A 7,123-nucleotide genomic window follows, 5' to 3' on the forward strand; every position below is an offset into this window, starting at 1 on the left:
GAATTTGAGTTGACTGTCTCACTGAATCGTGAGAAGTGACTTGACTGCCCCACTGTATAGTGAGAAGTGACGAAGTGTTTTCTCGTCTCCGACGTCGACACCTCGTGTTAGATTGTATATGAGTTGTCCTATTGCTTTTATACCAATCGACGCATGTTTGCTATATTTTGGCTAACGCCCTTTAGTCAGCCCGTTTCCAAGCGGGTGTGAGGGCAATGTGTATCTGTGGAGGGAGTTTCTCGAAGGTTCGCTGGCTTGCGGAGATTTCCTGCAGATTGAAACCTGTCTGTAAGGACCGGTGTACCCATGGTTGGCCGACCCTTCGGAAATCCCGAGTTTATGACCTGGTCGGTTATTAAGACGAAAGAGACAAAATTCTATGCCTATTGTATGCATCTAAATTGACTAAAAATAAATGTTTGCTGTCGCGACGGTAAACATGTCGATTATAGTAATTAAAACTCAAAAGTATTAAAAAAGAATGAACAATAAACTTAACTGTCTGTCACGTCCATGTCACAAACGGATCTTCGAGAATCTTTTATTATTGTCTTCCGTATCGGACGGAACATTAATTTCAATGTTTTTCTTTGAATGTAACAAATTTATATTGGTTGATGTATTCGCCTAACATATAAAAATGAAAGATAATCTTAATCAGTGGTTATTTATAAGATAAAATGGACACAAGCTGTGTTCACAGAAAAATCGATTTTGTCGTAAAAATTTTAAATGTATCATTTAAAAAAAAAACTGTTATAGATATAAACATATTTTTGTAAGCTGTAAATATACATAAGAGATACAAAGATACATTATTTTCCATATAATGACGTAAAATTTCAAAAATATTGGTTCATGTATTATTTACATGTCAAAAGTTATGTTACACCTTGCAGAAATGTAAGTTAAATATGTGCACAAAGTTTTGAATTTGTAATCTTATTACCTCTCTATTCACTGAAAATTCTGGTCACCTCTAGACTATCTTTCTATTCATGTCAATTCTAGATTAGAATTCCTTCTCATTCCTAATACGAGAATAAGTTAACACTTTACCGTCCGGCCGCTCAGCCACAGATTCACCCTGGCGCCGGCTCTGTTTCGGTTTAAACGCACACCCCCATTCGCTCTGTCTTTCTTACCCTTGCAACCTTCTCACTCGCATCTTTCGTCCATAGTTAAAATTTACGCAGTCACGTACACGCTTTTCTCACGGCCCAGTCACTCAAGATTCTCAGACTAAGCGTCAGTTATAAAAAGCCGATTAATAGGCTATCGATCGGTAAAGTGTTAAAATGTTTTACTTTCAAAGTGATATTTTTAGTCACAGTAGAAAAATTTAAACAAAACCATTTTTGTTTAATTATATCATATCTTTACTGTATTACATATAGTTTTCCTGATATTAAAATGCCTGTGTAGTTATTTTAAGATTTCTAGTTAGCATATGTCGATATAAATGCGCGTTGGCGGATTAAGTAACATAAGTACTGTTATTAAATTTTTATTCGCGAAGAAAGTTTCTCCTATTGAATTCTGTTGGCTCGTTTTGATACGAGTATATCACTAATGAAGTAATAAAGTTCGCTGTGAAAAAGTTATTTACAAAATGGAATGGAAAAGTGGAATACAAAACTTACAATTAGTGTAGCCTTGGCGAAAATGTATTGCATTCATAGTGATTATATCGAAAAATTAATATCTATAAATATATGTTTTCGTTTATTTGTTATTTAAGTGAAGGCAAACATCTCCAGTCCATCCTCGTATTAGCCGAAAGCGTTACTTAAGTTAACGAATGAAAAATAAAATATGCCAGAAATTATTTTGATAACTAACATATAATATAATTATTTTGTGACTTTCACCAGTTACCGTATAGAACACACGATCTATAGATTGGCAAAATCAGACACGGTCATTGAAATAGACGTACGGTCAGCCATGAGTATCCAACGGAGAACTTGGTTGATATCCTCATCCAGACGTTAACCTTTAGCACTCCGAACTTCCTTATATTTTTTTTCAAATAAAAATCTTCGATATCGCCACACGCGTCTCGCGATGATAAGAAAGGAGAGTGTCGCAACTTGAAGCTATTGAGGAAACCCAAGGTAGGTTTGCTACAAAAATTTCTTTACTTTTTATACTTCTTTGGAAGTATTTCTTCGCATACTTCCACAGTTAAGCTATCAACAGATAATTCCTCACTGAGAATGCTCGTGATGTCTCACAGGCCGGATGTTTAAAGTATAAATTGAGATTAATTTAGATGAAATCATTAATCGTAGAAAGAATATTCTGAAGGACTAACTGACCGGTAGAACTGACCTCTTCCAAATCAGATAAATGGGTATACAGTTGTGGAAACAAATCTCCGAGCTATGTATGCATTCCGTTTGTTATTCTATAAAGTATGTTTATTCTATTAAGTTCTAATGCTACATCTTTTTTAAAATATCGGCCGACAAAGGTTTCGAAACGATTTATTGACATATACATATGTAGGCATGGAAAACGCGCTGTGACGCGGGCAACAACCACCCGCAAATCGAAGGTGTTACGATATTTTCCTCGTGAATTACTTTACTTTTAAACTAGTATGGGCCGTAGTTAGCGTAAAAGAGGGACAAAGAAATTGAATCTAGTGGCTCTTACAAAACAAAAATCGTGTTCCATAGTGTTATCGGGGTTGACGAGTTGCTTTTGATAGGCGAGCTGTGCCACGCTATGTATGAGTTAGAACCGCGTAACAGAAGGGTCTATCGATGGAACGCGACGAAGTTTTCAATATTCGGATGGCTCATTCTTGGAACAGTAAGCTCATCAACATTTTATACGTATAAATCTCATCATGTGTCAACTACGCAGGCTGACGAATTAGCTTTACAAAAGCTGTTAACAAGGTTTTGGATACAGGAAGAGCTTCCAACCATCTCAACCTTTCAATTCACACTCGAAGTGCAGGAATGTGAAGATCAGTTTCAAGTAACACATACCCGTGATAAATCTGGGCGACACGTCATATTCATTCCACTCGAATCAAGCACTAATGTATTAGATGACTTATAAGGCTCACAAGACTCACATGACTCACATGTGCTTACAATACACACTCGTCAAACTAAAGAAAAACGGCGAGTATCGAGATCTCTACCTGATGAGACGATAACATTTTACTCGCCTCATGATGGAGTATTCAAACCAGACAGCACAACAACAAAACTGGGGGTTTTATTCGACGAATCAAAGATAACAACCACTCAGGTCTCCATCAACGGTGTCATGCACACTGATCCTAATCTGCTGCATCTTCTCTACTGACATCACGAAGATGTATCGTCAGATAAAAGTTCATGAAGATGATTAGGACCTTCAAATAATTCTGTAGATTGATCAAGACATGATGGAAGTGCCATTCAAGTTTACTACTCTAGCATATTGTACCAAAGCAGCACCATACCATACTATCAAAACTCTACTCCAACTTGTTAAAGACGAAGGTCATCACTACCCATCAGCAGTGCCATTAATTACTCATGCCAGATATGTCGATGACATATTTGGTGACGAAGTCTCACATAAGGAACTTATTGAACTTGCTCACCAACTCAAAGGATTGTACAACGCGGGCGGTTTTCCACTCGCTAAGTGGCATTCAACTCATTTTGCATTTATTTTATACAACCTTAACCACACCACAAGCTCAAGGTACAACACTCTCACTCGACGATTCTAGCACCATAATCCTCGGAATGCATTGGACCTCTCAACGATACATTTATCTTCTTATCGAAATCAACCCAACATCACAGAAAATAAGAAAACGGTTCATACTCTTTGAAATAGCTCAAATCTTTTATCCACTAGGCTTTCTCTTGCTAGTTATAATTCGTTTAAAGATGCCTATACAAGAATTGTATATATTGTAGAAAAAGACAGAGCGGTTACGAAAATAAAAACTTATTGTGACAAAAAGACGAAGAACATTCTGCCAATATCAATGCATTTTCTGCAGAGACAAACTTGAAAGGAATTTTCCCAGATCTGCCTCCACAGGATATTAGATCCTCGACAGTGGAGCATCCAAACACATGTCATTTCACAGAGGATGGTTTAGTGAATTCCATCATTGCAGCAATGTATATGTATCATTCAGAGATGGAACATCATGTGAAACCAAAGACCGAGACACATTATTATTCAAAGATATAATGGTGAAGAGTGAGTCAGTGGAAGACTTGCAAATGTCCTATTCCTCCTTTCACTTAACAAAAATTTATTTTTAGTGGGAGCAATTGCATCACTTGTTGCATGAAAAGTTCCCTTCGAAAACAAAGGGTTATACTGTACAACCTTTCTGCTGTTAAAACCCCAAGATCTTCTTTGTAGGTGGTGCGGAGGCCCAGAACGTTCACGTTGCACGTGAGTGCGGCTTTGAGAGTTCAGTGGAGTCGCCCCGCCATTCCATTGAAGACGAGACGATGGGGTGAGTTGCGAACCCTTCTTGCGCCGATGAATCTAATCATTGCCTTGAAAAGGTCGGCCTCGAACTGGGGCCCTCGGTCAGTGTTTTATTTGTAGCGGCTAGCTGCGCGCTGGAAAAGAAACTTTCGGCGCACAAGGGTTCAGCAAAATTTATGGAATGCACAACGTAAGACGGTATTTTTCAGAAAGCACCCTTAACATTTTTAGCCGCTTGGCGGACAGATGAACCCACACTGCTTTCTCACGACAATCTCAATAGCGCCAGTCGACGCCATAAATCTTGGATCGTTGAAGGGATTACAGCCTCGAGTGTTCAACGACGTACGCTCTGACTGTTGTCAGGCCGGGATATTTGAACCCGGCCGCAAGACCCCAAGCTGCGCACCCGCACTTACTCGTATGCTGAGGCCAGGAAGACACCCCGGTGCATCACCAAGAAATATTAACTATTGTAATAACCGCTCTCACTTTCACAGCGAGTTAAGGGCGTAGAGAGTGGGCGGCCCTGTGGAAAATTGTCCGATTGGTGGATGTTATTTTCCGTGACTTAAATCAATCGGGCATAGTTGTAAGAACACCTACCGAAGAGAAGATATCCATCATGAATGACCGAGTGGTATTTTAATCTTTTTATATTTCACGCGCGGTCTACAAGTTGCTCACTTGTAAACTCTGCTACTTTAAACCTGATTTGAATATTCATTTTGGAAAACCATCCAAAAGTAACCACGTTCCTTGAATGTTAATAAGATCGATCGCTTTTGCACCGCGTTAACTCTTTACAGACTAAACAATAATTATATTAGACAGGGTGGACCGAGGCGATTCGAATCACTTCAGATTTAACAGCGAAAAACTAATAGCGAAAACTTAGAAAGAAAATTCTTTTTTACAAATTTGTTATTAATACACATTCAGCTTCAATGTCAGTAAAAGACTGTTTAAGTTTTGATTAATTCCCCAGAATTTGAGGCGAATCGAATACATTTCAATTTTAAGTATTTATCTTATAAAGGGAAGACTTTTAAGTTTAAAAAATGTTTCTTACTAATGTTGAAGCTGAATGTGCATTAAGAAACAGTTTATAAAAAATATCTAATTCTAAGCTGTAACTATTGGTTTTTCGTTCATCATTCGGCAATTTAAGAAAAAATTTAGTTTCGCAAAAAAATTTTTTGTTTAATCCAAAATTGTATAATTTAATGGTAACAAAATCAATTATTGACACATTTTTCGCAAATATTCTACTATGTAACACTACATGTAATGTAACACAGGTTTCGTGACACGACTCCTCGCAAAGATCACACTCAACCCAATTTTTGAAGGTGATTGAATAAATTCTTCATTGCAATAAATGCAATATTATTTTCTGTAAGATCCTGTATGTATGCTACTAATTCATCCTTCCTTAGTAGTCTTCATCATTCTTTTACTAGTGTCCTTGCATTGGTCTAATTTTTAAGCTCATTTGTTATTTTTTAATAAGTATCATTTTATTGACAGGCGATGTCAAACGTAAAACTGGTTTTTTAGTTATTCGGCAAGTAAGTCTTCTTTATAGAGTTCTAAAAGGTATGCGGTAAATTTCCGGAGCTTGGCGTATGATCAGTTCGTTGGAGTTAACTCTTATTATTCTGTTTTTTATTGTTTCTGGGTTTTCGTGGTCCCTGATTTGTGTTTTTTGTGCGTCTATACGTAAAAATAATCATGATATTTATAATCATAAATATGAAAAATTAGGGAAACCCGAAATCCAATTCGCGCCGCACGATTTGATCGGAATAGCCTCGTTTCGAAGAATATCAAAGTGGATACGATAAATGAACAAAATACAATATAGTAATTTAAAGTACATTTAATACTGAATTTAGACACCTTAGATACCAATAATAATTAACATATTTGAATTTGCAAGCTTAGCCTGCCAGTTTAAATGTGAAATTCCGAATAACATACTACAGACTAGTCACAAATTCGTTGCGTTCGCTTCGATTATAACATGTGCTAACGGCAAATAACGGTTTGTAATAATTGAAGATGTATTGGATTAAGTGTAAGGATGGCGCACGAAGTAATATATTTAGTAAGCATGCCCATTTCTGTAACAACGTAGCAAATGTGGATAATATTCTCACTTTTATCCGTTTCGCTCCGTGATCCTATTCGCCTCGATCTCCCCTAGTTGTGTAAGAAGGATAAAATCATGATAAAAGAAACAAATTAAAGGAAAACATTACTAAATCTTGAACACAATGATGAATCCAACAAGATGCTCAGGCACACAGAAAATACGATTTACATAAAACTTTTCATGAATATGAGAATTAGCGACATCTAATATAAATCGACACTTGCAAAAGGGAAAGTAAAACAATAATGGGAAGTCGCGACTAACACCACGTCTGCTTCCACTCTGACACATGCAATACTCAACTAAATTCTGCGCATTTTCTTTGCGCAACGAAATAGCAGAGAGAAAAATAAAACGTTAAGAATCCCTTAGTTTCCTGGTGTCACCGGAATTGAATGTTTCATAAGTCTTTCTCTAGCTTTCAAAAATTTCTTGCAACATGCTGATTATATCGATCGCTTCCAAACAGTAGACATCTATTCGAACGGAATAGGATAA

The 7,123-nt window shown here is 37.0% G+C and overlaps 1 long non-coding RNA gene across 1 annotated transcript in view; it reads right to left on the reverse strand.

The window, feature by feature from the left end:
• Positions 1–6,837, reverse strand: part of LOC143175106 (uncharacterized) — a 31,693-nt gene extending 24,856 nt beyond the window's left edge. The window contains exon 1 of the long non-coding RNA XR_012999746.1: positions 6,630–6,837. This is a non-coding gene — a long non-coding RNA (uncharacterized LOC143175106). The remainder of the gene's footprint in view (positions 1–6,629) is intronic.
• Between the last annotated feature and the right edge of the window lie 286 nt (positions 6,838–7,123).

This window comes from Nomia melanderi, chromosome 11 (genome assembly GCF_051020985.1).
Source record: "Nomia melanderi isolate GNS246 chromosome 11, iyNomMela1, whole genome shotgun sequence".
In the NCBI taxonomy this organism is placed as follows: domain Eukaryota; kingdom Metazoa; phylum Arthropoda; class Insecta; order Hymenoptera; family Halictidae; genus Nomia; species Nomia melanderi.